This window comes from Diabrotica undecimpunctata, chromosome 2 (assembly GCF_040954645.1).
Source record: "Diabrotica undecimpunctata isolate CICGRU chromosome 2, icDiaUnde3, whole genome shotgun sequence".
In the NCBI taxonomy this organism is placed as follows: Eukaryota; Metazoa; Arthropoda; class Insecta; order Coleoptera; family Chrysomelidae; genus Diabrotica; species Diabrotica undecimpunctata.
This window is the reverse complement of record NC_092804.1, coordinates 88,440,620-88,458,148: the sequence shown is the minus strand read 5'-3', so window position 1 is coordinate 88,458,148 and position 17,529 is coordinate 88,440,620. Positions and strand designations below refer to the sequence as shown.

The 17,529-nt window shown below is 35.0% G+C and overlaps 1 protein-coding gene across 4 annotated transcripts in view; it reads right to left on the bottom strand.

Annotated features, from left to right (window-relative positions):
- Nucleotides 1-17,529, bottom strand: part of LOC140434722 (ketimine reductase mu-crystallin) — a 369,483-nt gene that overhangs the window by 294,635 nt on the left and 57,319 nt on the right. The gene's annotated exons all lie outside the window — the stretch shown is intronic.

The following is a 17,529-nucleotide window of genomic DNA, read 5'->3' as shown; positions in this document are numbered from 1 at the left end:
GTATATATCGTCTTATACCCGATTTTTTTAATACATGAATTCTCGAAACAATTGCATTATTAATTGTAAACTGTTCGCTGAATAACGTCTTTTGCAGCAGTGTCAATCCTACCCAATTTTTTATTTGGTCGCTTTCGTTTTAAGGAATGATCTGTAACTGTGCCTAATTTAATAATTGTATATATCGTCTTATACCCGATTTTTTTAATACATGAATTCTCGAAACAATTGCATTATCAGCCATCCCAATATTTTCTTTTTTCAAACACTCATACATATTTAAAACTATTCTTTGGGATTGTACGTGCAAATCTTTATTTTTTAATTCTAATTATTTTAATTAATAATTAACATAATTGTCATTATTTATTGATAACACAGAAGTTGATGCATCTTAAAAAATGCCATCCTAGAAAAATATAATATTACTTATAACTTATATTACTTATACCTTATAATAAGCCTCCGCCTCTGCAAAAGGAAATATTTTAGGGTGTCACATAGCCAGACAAACAGGTGTTCATTAGAATTTACGGCTTTGCGTTTCGCTGTTGCCATAATGCATGAGTTTAAAATTAGTGAATATAACCTTAATACCATTATTAATATATCTGCAATTTTTCATGTTTCCAGGTAAGGTATAAAATCAATGAAATTTGGAAAAAAATAATACAATTCTTGAAACCGTTTTTGAGAACTTGGATTCTTAAAAGTTGTCTGATTTCTTAAAAGTCGATCATTATATCTATAAAAGTATTACCGCTAAATTCACCAACAGGGCAACGTCGAACGTTCAAATTCTCTCCAGACTACAATGTTGCCAATATTCGAAAATTACTTAGAATATAAGTAATATATACAAAGTTCACGGTTGCTTTAATTCATTAGTGAAGAGTCCATGGAAATATTAGTACCTAGTTAATTAATTTATATATATATTTTTTGAGAATATGTTCATATTATTTTTTAAGAGTGTCGTTCGTTGACTAGCAATTGAATAATAACGAATAGAGAATAGAGAATATTTTTTAAATATAACCTTAGGAATTTTAGGAAATATGTCTGACAACCTTGATTTGAAAGGCGGTCTCTTTGATACCAGAATGAGACATGTTTATGTTGGAAAATTATTAGTGGATGTACTATATCTGGATGTACATGTTTTGGCCACCAAATACTTGGGTAAAAACCCGTTAAATGTTAAATTGAAATTGAGTTACATTATTTGATCTTATATACTAGGATGTTTAAGTTACAACAGGAACTTAGTGTCCTTGTGGGTAATTAATCAAAATTTTAGAAAAATCACACACATGGAAAAATCATAAAAAATTAATGTTGGGTCTCTACAATATCTTCTGCACTAGAAATACATATGGGTGTACTTTTAACGAAATGATAAACATTGCCTTGTGATATCTCATCCCAGGCTACTTAAACCTCGTATTGACGTGCTGCTAGAGTCTGTGGAGGATAAGATAAACGGGCTAATCTTCTTTATCTTAATCTTATTATGTCCCAGGTAGGTTTAGTGGGAAATATTTAGTGGTAAAAAGGTAAAAGAAATAATAAATTAGACTTACTCACAATCAATTTAATTTAACTATCAGACGACCGGTTTCGCTTTCTACAATATGCAAAGCATCTTCAGGTCACGATACCAAGTTAATTAAATGCTGAAAATAATAAACCCATATTAGGGTGTTGTCTAATAAAGGTAAAACAAAGATAGGTGATATAAATTATATAAATTACAGTAATTATGCCAATATTACATGTCTGTGGTTTTTAAAAATGAATAAAATGTTTAAGCAGACAAGGTAAGACCCACAAATTGGTGAAATAGTCTATTAAACTGTAATGAATTAATAAATAAACAAATAAATAAAACATTACTTACATGCCGGTACTCTATTAATTGATGGTTGAAAGAACATGGTTCAAACTATCTTGTATTGTTGATTGGAGAACTCAAGTCAACTATTGTAATTGTTTAACAGTAAACGGGGAAGTTCTTGAGGAGACAGATTTTATCCAATGAAGTAGAGATAGGTAAATGTAATTGTTTGTTTGATGAAAGTAATGTTCTATACCATTAAGTTCTTTAAAGTTATTTATATTTATTCTGGAGATATATTTATGAAATGTGTGTTATTTATTGAGATTTTTATTTTTGTTTTGGAAGGTGACAGTTGTGAGACAATGAATAAGAATAGATGTACAAATTGTGTGGGTGAGCAATTAGATAACTTTGACTAAGCTGAGTTAGTTATCATATAAGTTAAATTAAATTAAATTGATTGTGAGTAAGTCTAATTTATTATTTCTTTTACCTTTTGAAATGGACTCACACAAGCAACACATTCATGATTTAGTGGTAATTTTGGCTATGTGTGGTCGCGCATTTTCTTGTTGGAAAAGTGGATTGGGGAGCGTCCGTATATAAGGCAAAACATGTGGATCCAGCACCTCCTCACATCGCAATAGGCCTGCCATGCTCTCCAAATCATTTTTTCTAGTACATAGTTTTTTGCTTGTACATATTTATGTAATTATTTTATTTTTGATGGAATCATCCACAACGAATTGGTACAAAAAGAATCAGTTTTAGTACTGTCGTAGTTAAAGTGATCGTATGGGTGTGTATCTGATGAAAAGCATAGAAATACATAGAATTTGTATAAGTCTAATTAGTAAATAAAACAAGATAACACTGAATTGATAACAGATTACACGGAATGTGGAGATCATACAGCTTTGTTAAAAAATGGTATGTCTGCTTTAAATAAAATATTATTTGTTTCGTACAAGCATATGTGCAACATATGTTTGGCCCTTTACATCGTAGTGCCTTAATTCGAAAGAAACGTATTTTCCATAGACACTACTTTCTTTTCTCTTATTCTTGTTGTTAATTCTTTTTATAATGCTGTACGTTTCAGAAACTCTGAAATCTTAAGAAGATTTTTAACTTTTCACTTTTTTATTTTTTACTAACATTTTGTGGTTTCCGTCAATATCATCTAATTTTTTATATGCCAAGCAATACAGAATTTCGAATTTGTAGAATTTTTCAAATTGATTTAGTGCTATTGACGCAAACTTAAATAAAGGCATCTCATAACACCGGCAGCGTGTTTTTTACCTATTAAGTTACATTTGCGTAGTTTAAATACCATTATTTGGATATATGAATGAATACCATTATTTTACTTACGCGTATGTTGATTTTTTTACTCTAACGGAGCATATTATTGAACTATTTCCTTACACACAAAGTGGCTCACTACTAGAAAAGCACATGCACGTCTTTTTTCTCCGTTCCTGACATCTCCTAGTACGAGTAAAATAATCCACGCTTACTCGTAAAATACCCAAACCAATAATCTCAAAAAACGATTGCTCGTCGATGCAAGCTCTTACTTGCCGTGGGGTGTATCTCCACGTAAAGTCAACCAGATGGCCATCCAGTATTTAAACCAATAGTACAGACCCTCTTCCCTAAATCTAGACAAAATATAGAGACCTCTTTATTCACAACCTAGCCTCAAATATAACCGACGAAGAGATGGGCTTATAGTTTGCCAAAACAAACCATCTTAACACCTTATCTACAAATATTAACTTAACAATAACCAAAACACACAAAATGACCAAAAACTCTCTACTTGATACGCAAATATATTCAAGGACACACAAACCCCTTACTAAGAAACTAACACCCAAACCGGTTCCACTACAAACAACCGAACCACCCCAAACTCAACCTTCTACGGAACAACCATCTTCGCAGCCATAACAGTCAAATCATACAAATACACGATCCACTACATTCCATTGGAGAAGTCAAATCAATCAGATTCCTTGAAAATCATAAACACACGTGAGCCACTACTAGGTTGTCTGACTTTAATTAAGGTACTAATATCGCAAGCAACATACCTAGAAACTATATACCCTCTCAACCATGCTAAGTTTGAGAAGAAGCTCAGTGACGCTTGGAGTTTGCAGATACCTCAAACTAAACTTCACTCCTTAACACAAGTTAAGCAAACCCAAATAAATTTTAAGACCATCCACTCCCAACTTTATGGTTATCCTTAAAAGAGTAGCTAAAACCCACTCCGAGAATGACATAAAATCTTCATGTGAAGACTTTATGTCATTCTCGGACTTTATAAGAACTGAACTTTACTGGGATGCTTAGACGTAGTTTATACCTTGATGGTCTCCATCTAAAAGCTAAAGCTAAACTTCCATTGAACTTTAACCACATTCCTCTGGTTTCCAAGTACTGTGGCTAGAGCTGTCATAACTGTTACACCATCCAGAAGTATTCCAAACGGCGTTTCAAATGCCCGGCTTGCGATTTAGACCACAGGTCTTTTACTTGTCCAACTACTTTACTTCGTGTCGTCAACTTTCATTAAGTACCCCTTCATCATACACACTCTCCAGAAATACAATATCCAAATCCTTTCCATCACCAACTTCGTTTTCAAAACCAACCTATTCTTTGCAGGGTACTTAACTATCCACTGTCCTCGTTAGCGGATATCTCATGGTAACGGTATTTTCATCAAATAGAAAATCTCATTCTCTAGTCACATAATTCCTACCCACATTATCCTTAATGATGAAAACTTCCTGGCAACAAACATACACCTTGATTACAACACTGCACTGACTAATCTCCTATTACAGACATCCTCTAACATCCCTATCACAAACTTTGCTTAAATATGTGTCCACCTTTAATGAAACCATCATGCTTGATACCCAGCACGTCTGATTTGGAGACTCGGTCTCAAACCGTGCAGGAAATTTTCTCACCCACCTACCCTTCCTCTACATAGTATACCAAACAGTGAACCGACGTTAGAATAACCTTGGTATGTCTATTATCGACCACATTATTTATGTGGGCTCACCTACAATGTAATAAGGGATTATAAAAACGCAGACAAGAACTTCTACAAAACATTTTCTGACAGTCTTCTGTTAGGTAACTAAATACCCCTTTTTTTCTCGCACCATACAAGGGGATACCTACAAATAAATTTATCTTTATCTCACTTTTTTCTGCTTTGAATATACCTAGCTATAGCAGATACACCTGTTACCTACAAACAACCTTTTTTTCTAATTCTCTTCGATTTTGCCTAAATATACCCAGAGGAGCTACACCGATATATACATGCATAGACAACAATAGGAAACAACTAATTACGCATATCTACCCCACACAACTTTTAATGTACTTTCCCCCCATTCTTGGTACTTAGCGACAAGAACTTCTTTAGTGCGAAAACTACAGAGAAAAACTAATCTGTCCTAATCTTGTTCCGGTAGGAACCAGCTTCCATATCGACAGGTAACTAGAGACACTAAGGGTGTAGACTTTTTTCTTTGTTTTTTCTTCCACTTCTTGTTCATTCTATATCATCAGTTTTCCGAACCCCTTTCCCATTTTCCTTCCGAAAAGGAATCAGACACTTCTCTAAATGTGTGCCGTTATTAGGTATACATCGTAGGACAAGCCCTAAGACCTTCTAAAAGATCAGACCCCTTCCAGACTGCGCGAGATGACCTCATGTTTCGTCCCCTAATGAACTCGTCCGGGGATATTCAGCGTCGAAGAGGGGGTGATTTTAGTTGGTAGGCGACCTGACAGGGGCGCACGATGGAGCCCGGATTTCGTGTGAACTATGTGCCCTTCTGATGTGGTCCTGCCTTCTGGTTAAGTCCAACAGTACTAGGGACACCTTCCCTAGTCAGTTTTGAACCTTTCCACTTCATTTAAAAAAAAATATCCAAATTGATATCTGTCACGGACGTTTAAGAACTAATAAATCAAGCAACTGTTGTTTTAGTACCCAATATCGAAATAAATTACTTTAGAGCACCACTCCTACCTCACATCATAACACCAAAATGGTGTTAAAATGGTGAAAAAATTCACCAAAAAAAAGTTCCCATGTCAAATAATCCCATGATCTCCTCATTAAAACATTATAACTGCATCTCGGTACAGATCAAACTGGAATTAACACTTCCGATTTGAATACTAAAACAAGGTTACATTCTTGCATCCACATTTAACATTATATACAACATTGACTTTCCGGATCTCAGGCTTTGGGAGGACCGACCCTGCTTTAGTGTTTAGATTGAATTACTTCTTATTCTTCTTAATGTTGTACCTATCTTCCTGTGATGTTGGCTACGACATTGACCCATCCTATACCATCACAGTAGCTCGAAATAGATCAGTTGACGTTAGACCAGTCCATTTGCTAAGATTTGGGCAGCCAGGATATACGTCTGCATTCAGGCCCTCAATTGCCCTCAATCTTATTCTTGTAACTATATGCGTCGCCTCAGTCCCGTCAGCGCTTTGTACAACACATCTCCATTACAAGTTCCACTTCCATCGATGTGCTCTAGAGGAGATGAAAGGCCTTTGACCGTATAAAAGAGCAGCCGCCGCAAGAGAAAGGCGATTTCCGTCGGAGTATTGATCTGAGAACAACTCCACTGGCCCTAGGGTATTGACTGAAGGCCAACTGCTTCTGCTAGAGTATTGGTCAAGTGGCAGTTCCGTGTCCGGTCTCGGAGTATTGATCCGAGACAGACATGCGTTCTTGTGATTCAGTAGTGACTGATAACCGTCCGCTTCTCGCCAGGCCAAGTGTTACATCATCTTCAGTGTTAGAAATGCGCAGATTTTTAAAAAACATTTTACCTGCAAGCAGATGCGTCAAACTGTGGACTTAATGTTGCATTAACACAGAAATATGACGGACAAGATAAAGTGATCGCATATGCCAGTCAAACTCTCACACTGGCTGAGACAAAATAGTCCAAAACCGAAAAGAATGCTTGTCGAATATATATGGAATAAAACAAATGAGACCATACATAGAAGGATACAATTTTAAGGTCATCTCAGACCACCAGTCCTTGAAATGGCTGAAGAACCTCAATAATCCCTCGGGGCGATTAGCAAAGTAGAATTTAGAACTACAACAGTACGACTTTGAGGTAATATACAGAAAAGGAGTCCTCAACAAGGTAGCAGATGCTTTATCCCAGAAACCACAAGAATTATTAGCATTATCACTAGAATCGTGCAAATGGTACGATAATTTATACAGAGAGGTCCTCCGAAACCCTGACAGATTTCCGGATTTACAAATATTAGACGGCAAACCTATTTTTGGAGTAGCCGAAATTTATTAGATCCAGAATTAAAAAAGCCATGGAAATTATGCGTACCAGGGTATAAAAGAAACGAACTTTTAGAGGAGAATCACGACACGACTACAGCAGGCCACTTAGGAATTGCGAAGACAATTTGCAGAATAGCACAATAATACTACTGGCGTAAAATGTTTAAACAAATTGCAGACTATGTTAGAGCCTGTAGAAAGTGTCTTCAGTATAAACCGTCAGGGATGCAACCAGCAGAAAAAATGCAGCAATCCATTGTAGAAAAACCTTGGCCTACTGCCTCAATCGATTTAGTGGGACCATTCCCAGGATCTACATCGAAGATAACGGTTCTCATTTCAGAAATAGCAATTTTAAAACATTCCTATAAAAACACACAATATGTTACGTTCCGAATTTAAAGTAGAAAGTCCCACCTTTATTTTCAAAAATTTAAACAATTCTAGACGTGTAAGATCGGTTGGCTATAATATATTATAAGCAAGGTGGCGAAAATAAAATTAGTAGTTTTCAAATAGAGGTAATGTCTGGCAACTTGTGCTGAAGTTATGGAAAAATGTCCTCTTTTTGTGAAAAAACTAATTTAGATCGTTTTTTCTAGAGTTATATTGGAAGAATTGGGATCACAAAATTTAAATGTTTGAATCTCAATATTATTCGGTGACCTCCGTGTGTTCAAGTTGTCAAGTGTTCGGGAAGACGACGGGAAGGAAGTGATTCTATGTTTGACCGTGGTACCGAAAAGTTCGAGCTAGTTTAAAAACAGCATTTTGTTTTTTTTTGGTGTTGTTTCATGTGGGATCTGGACTAGTACGAACTGTATGGATATTCAAGGGGTTTTGCTGCCTTCGTGGAAAGGTTTTTTTTTTGGAATATCCACAATTTTGCTAAAAAAAAGCGGATCTACAGTACACGTGTCAACCGGAGTTGCATTTAGATCAAGAAATTAGCCTTAATCACGAGTTTAAATAGCCGAATACGTTTCGGTCCAATTTGCGATATTTCAAACCCCTAATCTGGATAAGAAGGGTGAGTGTTGGAACATTTCGTTTTTAATTAATTAAAAAGTTGTAGTTATTTTTTTATCCCATCTCTAAAAAGCTACTCATATTTTCATAAGTTGTCATAGATTCAAGTTCAAAGACAAGATTTTTTTTGTATTGCTTCATTATCACTAAAAGGCGGATAAACAAAATGTTAAAATTAATATATTTATTTAAAAATAATTATTTTACACACGTATGGTAATTAGTGTTTTCTTGCTTCAGGGTTTTTCGTCTTTTTCTGTCTGGCTGTAATTTTCAACTTTTTAATATTGTCATACAAGTATATGTACATCGGCAATCGTATTTTTGGAGTTCCTTCTAAGTCGCAGTGGATTTTGCGAATGGTATTTTTGGATTGAAGACACACTGAACTTTAACTAGGATCCCACGCGGTAAAGTATATGTATGTGATTGAAAATTCGAGGTATGGCTCGATAATTAATTTTTGATGGAAGATTTAAGCACCGTCTAATTTGCTTATGGGATACAATAGTTTTTTTAAAGATTATTTGCGGTTTGTTTTTATTTTAATATTTACAAACACTGTACAGTTTTTAAAGATTATTTGCGGTTTGTTTTTATTTCAATATTTGCAAATACTTTACAGTTTTTAAAGATTATTTGCGGTTTATTTTATTAATTAAATATTTGCACATACCTATTATAATTTTGTAAACTGCGTCTAAGGGGGGGTTAAATATTTGAGATAGATTTATTTTTTTATATTATTTTCTGGTATGGTAAAGTTAAATAATATTGTAATATGTATTTGTCTTGGGAATCTAGTTAATAAAATTGACTAAATCCTGATCTCAGACAATTTCATTATTTTTTTTATTTATTCAGGTTGTACACTATACTTAATATTTTAGTAGTAAACCACCTATTGGTAAGTTGGTGGTTTATTGAATAGTAATGTAGGGAAGGCTGTGGGCCAATTTACCTGGCGCCCCTGATATAACTTCGAATTTTTTTTTGTTTTGTAGACCACACGACCATCCCCACTGTTTTGTCTAGCCGCGAGCCATTTCCAGACTGGCACCGTATAGTACTTTTCTTTCCGGGTGTACGTCTGATTTACTGATTTATATGTGGTACATTTTGTAACTTTTTTTATATAGATTTGGTTTTGTACGCCACAAATATAAATCACGTCCTTACACTACCTTACTCGCCACCATACAATGCAGTAGAAAGAACTAACAAGGTACTGAAAACAATGATACCTACATACGTGGAGAGTTTAGTTGTAAAGTCAGTAGTCTTTTCTGTCGTATCATATTTTCCTGATAATTTTTGTAGACAAGCGGTTTAGTTTATGTAATATAATATCCCCAATTGGTCTCATAATATTTAGGTTTCAAAAGAGCTGTTACCTACGCTAATTCGTTCACCTTTTTTAAAGCACTTTATCCTACACAACGTGGGTCAACAATACGAGATACAATCTCTAAATGAAGGCGATTCAACGCACAATCTAATCGTCCTGACCCTGGGTGCAATAGAACTAAACTATTTGCAGCCCCACCAAAAGAAGATTACAAACTGGTCAAACTTCAGAAGGGTTTTTAGCGAAAACATCGGTAACATCCCAACAATAAACAACATCACAGAACTAGAAGACAGTGTAACTAAATTAGAAACAACCATAAATAATGCTATCGATGCCAGCTCAAAAATCGAAAACACTACCAGACAAAAAGGAAGATTCGGAGATATTAGTCTCGAACTACAAAACCTAATAAAGGAAAAAAATAGAAAAAGAAGAAGAGCCTACCGTACTAGAACTCTAGAAGATAAAAGGATTGCAAATGAGCTAGACAGGGAAGTTAAAAGACAACTACGAGAACATAGAAGCGAAAACTGGGACAACTATATCCAAGAATTAGACCCAAACAAATCCGCCTTCTGGAAACTATCGAAAATACTCCGACAGGACAAGAAACCCATACCTCCCTTACACGGAGAAAACGGGATTGTTCATACGGAGAGAGATAAAGCTGAAGTCCTAAAGGACGAACTAGAAAGAGCATGCAGAAACAACGAAAATCCCAATGAAGACATAGACTTCGAAGAAGAGGTAGAAAGAACAGCTAGAAGATTAAAGAGAAGAAAGGGTAGAATAGGAATAACTCATACATCTCCTGATGAAATTAAAGAGCTAATTAAACTCTCTAATGCCAAAAAAGCCCCAGGACCTGACAACATCACAAACAGGGCACTCAAAAACCTACCCAACAAAGCTATTGTCTACATAACGAACATAGTAAACAACATGCTCAAATTAAGATATTTCCCAGGCAGATGGAAGGAGGCACATATAATTATGATCAAAAAACCAGGGAAAGATGGCACTTTTCCGCAAAATTATAGACCTATCAGCTTATTATCATCAATAAGCAAGATAGCGGAAAGAGTTATATTAAAAAGACTCAATGAAGAATCGGAAGCATTAGGCACCATACCAGAAGCTCAATTTGGATTCAGAAGCGAACATTCATGCGAACTACAAGTTCTACGTTTCACAGAATTCACAACTAAAGGATACAACGAAAAAACGGCAACAGCATTTCTGGACGTCAGTAAAGCATTTGACAGGGTCTGGCATGATGGACTCATCTATAAAATGAACACCATGGGATACAGCGAGGCGATGACATGCCTCCTTGGATCATACCTAGCCAACAGAAGGTTCAGAGTTCGGACAGGGGCAACCCTGTCCGAGGTCGGGACCCTGGAGGCAGGTGTGCCTCAGGGAGCTGTTTTGTCGCCTTACCTGTACACCATCTATACGGCCGACACGCCAAAAGAACCAGGATCCCTGTTAAGTCTTTACGCTGACGATACAGCAATAGCTGTTAGCTGGAGAAATCCAAACCATGCAGCTAATCATCTGCAGAGAGCACTCAACAGATTCGTAAGATGGTGCATCAAATGGAAAATAGCCATAAACCCAGATAAAACACAGGCTGTAATGTTTAGTCACAGAAAAAGTGTACCGAATCAAGAACTAACAATTGGAAACACCCCAGTACAATGGACAAATGAGGCCAAATACCTAGGAGTGTTACTCAACAAAAAGCTTACATTTACGCAGCACATAAATCAGCAAACGTATAGAGCCAAAGCGCTGAAAAGTCAGCTCTCATCGCTAATTGGCAGAAGAAGCAAGTTAAGGTTCAAAACCAAAATTAGGATGGCGAATAGCATTATCCTAGCAGTCCTCTCGTATGCCTCCGCTGCGTGGGGACACACCTGTAAAACTAACAGGAAGAAAATACAAACAGCGCAAAATCAACTAATAAGAGACGCACTGAATCTGCCAAGATACGTACCTCTGAGAAATTTATACAGAGACTCAGGACAAACAAGGATCCTACACACAATGGACAAAAAGGCATACGAACTTTTCAATGGACTAAATAACCACCCAAGTAGCATGTTGAGAGAGCTGACAAACTACAACGCAAACACCAGGACGGTACACAGAAGACCTAAACAGCAAATAGCCGGATATAGGGTCCCAAACTAATAAATGAAGAATGAGATGGTCGCAAAGGCGTCTAAACAAAAGGATGCAGTCATCAGAAAACAACCACCAAAAAAATCCTTCTCTTTTAGGACTCTGGCGAGAGGATACAGGTGCCAAGGCACTTAGATAAGGACACTATACACCGGGGTGTGTGGAGGCCGTATACACCCTGCAATGCACACCCCAACCCACCCACACAATTTAGCATGTAAGAAATAAAAGGGTAAGAATTGTGCCGGCATTTTAAAGTCCCAACGCCAAGGAAGACCCCACAAAAAAAAAAAAAAAAAAAAAAAAAAATCGGTTGTTTTCTCTTAAATTCAGTTAGTTTTTAATCAATTTTAATCATTAAACGTTTTAACGTAAAGTCACTTTAATTTCTCCATATAGAAGACCCTTCAGGCCTTCTATATACCGCTGATGCGGAATAGGCCCTTAAGGCGGATCGAGTGATACTGATCCTCTCGCGACACCCGAGCACTGAGGTCATGTGCGGCAAACATGGGCTCAGTGGCCGGACCCACATCGGACACCCAGCCGACGAGGAGAACAAAATTTATTTTTGCCAAATCGGCGGCTGAGTGATCGAGCACACACTCTTTCCGAACATGAAGTCGACAGCTCAGGCTGTCGACTCCATGGACGGAACACACGCTACTTTTTCTTTTTTGTTTTAGGGACCCAAGTCCCGAAGTGCAGTTAGAGTAAAATCTATAGAATCAGTAAAGTAATTAGGGAGAAAAGCCTAGATGTGGCTACCCCTACAGTTAGGTGGCATAACCACAATAATTAAAAACGGGAGTTGTCTCATTACCCAAGGCAACTCTAGTAACTTTCAAGATCATAAGCCTCCTCACGTATGTCACACGATGAGGAGGGGTGGTGGAAAAACCTGGGGGTCAGATAGGTACCACTTCGACTAGCGAAGTGTGACCGGTTTGATCTTCGGACATGTGGATCCCATGCTTAGTATGGTATACACATGTTCCTAGAGGTTGGGTTGATCGCTTAGCGTGATTGTGTGTGTGTGTGTGTGTGTTTAAAGCACTTTGTTCAGTTTTGTGTGAAATCATATTTTACTTATAGATTACTCCTTGTTAAATTAATTAATTTCTTAGGTAAGCCTTGTTCTGCCATAGTATTCTATAGTTTTATTCTTATGATTATATCATGTGTTTGTTTAAAATCTATAAATAACTAGTTTAATGTTTTTTCTGTATTCCCAACATTTCTCATTAACTGCCTAATAGTGAATAATTGATCAACGATTTATTAAGTTGTTCTAATTCCACACTAATGGTCTCCTATTTGATAGTTGACCTATTCACTCAATCGTTCCAGGTGTATTAGAAAAAATACTGTATATCCTAATTATTAATATATAGCTTATATATAGCTTTTACCGCTACAGTTTATGCAGTACATTTTATCATCACTTTTGTGTATGGGTATACTTTTCAGAAAGTTGGTACTTGCTCTTACTTCTAAATTGACAGATCAGCTGTTTAACCGCCTGTACTGAACTTTCTTCTCCATTTTGCAAATATATATAAAAATTAATAAAAATCACTCTGAAATACCGTTGATTGAAATATTGGATATCCTATAATATTCAATCAACGGAAATATGTACTAAGATCACGGGGAGAATACTATGGGTTATTTCTGGTTTCGTCATAATTGACACTGGAATTACTAACAGGAAAGTGCTCTCGCTTCCACATGTTGAAATTGATACATAGTACCAACAGATGCTAGTCATATACCATCAGTACTAATAAAATGGAAACTATTAAATTAATGTCAATTTCATTAAAACACACCTGAAAAATATTGACAGCAAATTAAAAATCGCTTATGCGTTAAAAAAATTAAAGAATTGTAAATAGAAATAGAGAAGACGTCCATAAAAGCAATAGAGTAGCAAAGCCCACAGCATGAGAATATTTCCTCGTACTTTTATATAGCAATTTGCTTTCACATATTTTGAGATACAAAATCTTAAATTTAGATATTAGACATTCTAATTAAATGTATAATCTAATATGTAAGTCTGTTTATGTTTTACATACTTGGAAAACACTGAACACCCAAATATTTATTATTTTATGTACTAGGTTCTAAAAAAAAGTGTACTCAAAACGAATAAAGATTATCTACCAAGTATTTTATTCCAGTTTAATATGAAAGCATCAGATATAAAATATTATAAAAATTTCATCATAGGGGCAAATTTGAGATAAAAACCTAATGATAGAATATTTAGTGAAATCTAAATATCTTAGAATAGCTGTATCGAGCGAGGATGAGGTTGTTGATGAGAAAAAAAAAATACCTATCGCTGGGGAAGTGAGAAAGCAATTGGCAAAAGCAAAGAGCACTTTAATTACAATAAATAAAATATACATTACAACCTATCATGATGCACATATATTCGTACCGCAGAAGCAAGACAATTAATAAACACGTTAAGAGAATCTTAATAATAACCAAAATTTAAGTTTCAATACATAGAAGAAATAAAAATATACAGAATATACACAAGATAAACAACATTAAAATAGCTGCAAGAAAGAGAAAATAATGAATCAATCATATTAATGTAGAATAGCAAAGGACAAAGTGTTTGTCATAGCATTGGACAAGTGCCCAATTGAAAAAAGAACACAGTCGTTCAAAAAAGACTGTACTCTAGAAAAAAGATAGACTAGATTATAAAAAATAAAGGCATAAACATGTATTTTCCTACTTTTTTAATATTAAAAATACGTAAATAAAACCTTGAATTAAAATGTGACCTTTGATATCTGTGATAAACTCATCACTTGAACAATGGCGCTGATGTATATAGTTCAAATTTTTTACACTTATTTTAACTGTTTATTTTCTTATTATCTATATATGAGTTGTGACCGTTATCACAAACTTATTTATTTTCCACAAAGAGGCTCTTCAATGCCTAAAATTATTACTACACAAATCTGATTCGAAATATCGTCAAAAAGTAATACACAGCATGTAAAATTTAAGTTTTTAATAAAAAGTAAAAGATTAGGCATTACTTATGGGGTTCAAAGAACGAGCCTTTACGAAGATTGAAGTACTAATAAGACTACCGCAATTGGGCATACCCCGGGTAATGATTACTTAATTAATCGGCTAATTCTTCAGTCACCCCTTTAATATGATTTTGTCAAATTGGTCCTTTTTAGGACCAACTATTCTATGTCTATAACTGTTAAGGGCATATCTAGAGATAAAGAAACTTAATTTTACTTAAACTTATCAGACATATGCGCTAAACACGAATCTGGCGTGTTTCTAGTGCAGAAGACACATATAGGGCCTAACCTAGGGTATTTGGTATTAAGCTGATTGCTGAAAACCATATTATAGATATAGACATGCTATCTTTGTCGAAAAAGAAGCAAAGAAAAACTTAAGGCAAAACCAGTCAGCTAAGAGAACCTTTCAACCATATTGAGCTTGGATCCACCATCTACATATTAAATGAAAAATAATGCAACTACCGACATTGAGGATCTGAGCACAAAATACATTCAAATTATGCAGATACCCAAAGTCTATAGACAAGTTAAAGTTGTTACCTTGCTTAAACCTGGCAAAAACTCCAACGACCACAAAAATTATCGGCGAATATATTTATTTTGTCAGCTATTCAAAATATTTTTACACAAGATCATTAATATTATTTCATCGATATTAGAAAAAAAACTTAAATTAAAAGACGAAAGTGGCTGTAGATAGTAAAGATGATGTACATCACAAATATAAAATCTTACCCAACACAGCAAAGATGGGTACGAAAAATATCGGGTATTATCTGCGTATGCCTACACAACAGAATATTTTTCATATCACTCAATGGCATTGTAAGAATAGCAGATGACGAACGGTCTCGCTTGGGGTAACATAAAGACACCTACACTGTATAACATCTACACAAACGATCAACCCATACCACTAGATACTAGGACTTCTATTATATAGATGATACACCTATTATTGCACAATAAAAATAAACTATGAATCAATTTTCAGCCAAAACCCCTGAAAAACTCCATGTGTGCCCCGTCAATTTCCCTAACATAGACGTTTCACAAAACTGAACATCCAGTAATGTCATGAAATCGTTGAACTATAGACTTCCTATAAATTCCTTGAAAATAGTTTGTATCGCACGTGGTCATTCACAGATCATTGTTTAAAACTAAAAGGTAAATTGAGGACCACAATTAGTATTCTTCGCAATCTTTTTAGCTAAAAATGAGGCTCACGTCCTTCTGCCCTACAAATTAACCATTCTTTCTTGTTGTAGACACTACTACCCATTTTAACACAAAAATATCTATTATAGTACTTAACTTAGTATATTAGCACTTAACTATATGTATTTTGATAACCTTCTATCGAGATATCATATGTACTACACAAATAAGACCAGAACTAAAATAATAAAAAAACTTTATACAAGATATCACAGAACATTGGATGAAACAAAAGCAGTTTTTATTAATCGGATGCTTACATAAAACGTACAAAGACACATTTACGTAAACAAAATATATTACACAATTTCTGTAATTAAGAAAACATCGACTTCGGCATTGAACTAATAAAATTATATTAAATAAAAAAATAACGTTTTTAAAAATACAGAGAAAATAAAATTTTCTATTCAAGTGACCATTCCATTAAATAATAAGCCCAAGTTCTTTTGTATCTGCATACCTGTTTTTTAAAGAACCAGTTCTGTTCTATTAGTAATCGGATATCCTCTGTTACACAGTGTAATGCTTATGACATTACACTGTCTACAAAGTGTAGATAAAAATAAGGAGCCCATATAAACCGTTTAGAGTATATGTTGAAAATATACGGTATAATCGCACAGTTGCTAAACTCTCAGAGCTTACTTAAACCGATAAACTTATGGTTCAAATATACAATGAAGAAGATCTGAACGACCCCTATAATATATACACATGAACTAAACGATATACATTTATTATATAGGGGTACTTATAAGCTCCAAAAATTTTTTATAAATTATTAAACTCTACATGTTGACGAATTGACAGAACGAATATTATGGAATGGTCAAGTGAGCTCCGTATATTGGTGTCCACTTGACCACTGAGCTCACTTGAACCTTAATTTTAACATGGGCGGAGTCCACTTTATGCCGTAGATATATATATATATATATATATATATATATATATATATATATATATATATATATATATATATATATATATATATATATCTTTATATATAGGCTCTTGCCGAAAGATTTTTTGCCGGTAGTCATAAATGATATTGAACGCTCCGCAAATACATTGAACGGTGCCTGAACGATAGAAATTTAGAGAGGACTGACCGGTGAGAATTTGGTAGGTACGGGGCGTGAGACGACGGGGGCAGGTAAACCGGCGCTAAATCGAGAGTGACCCAACTTATTTTATCACTGAACGGTGGTTATATATGAGTCGCAGTCTAGTGCTGTCTGTCTAGTGCCAGTCTTGTTTGTCGGCCGGCCGGTGCATATGTGGATTTGTGTATTGTTTTCTTTATTTTGTTGCTATCGTACAAGTACAAATCCAGTAAACTGTTGTATTTGTCGAAATTTTTGTGGTGTTTGTGTAAGTATCTACAGTGTCGTTACGTATATATAGATAATATAATAATTATTAT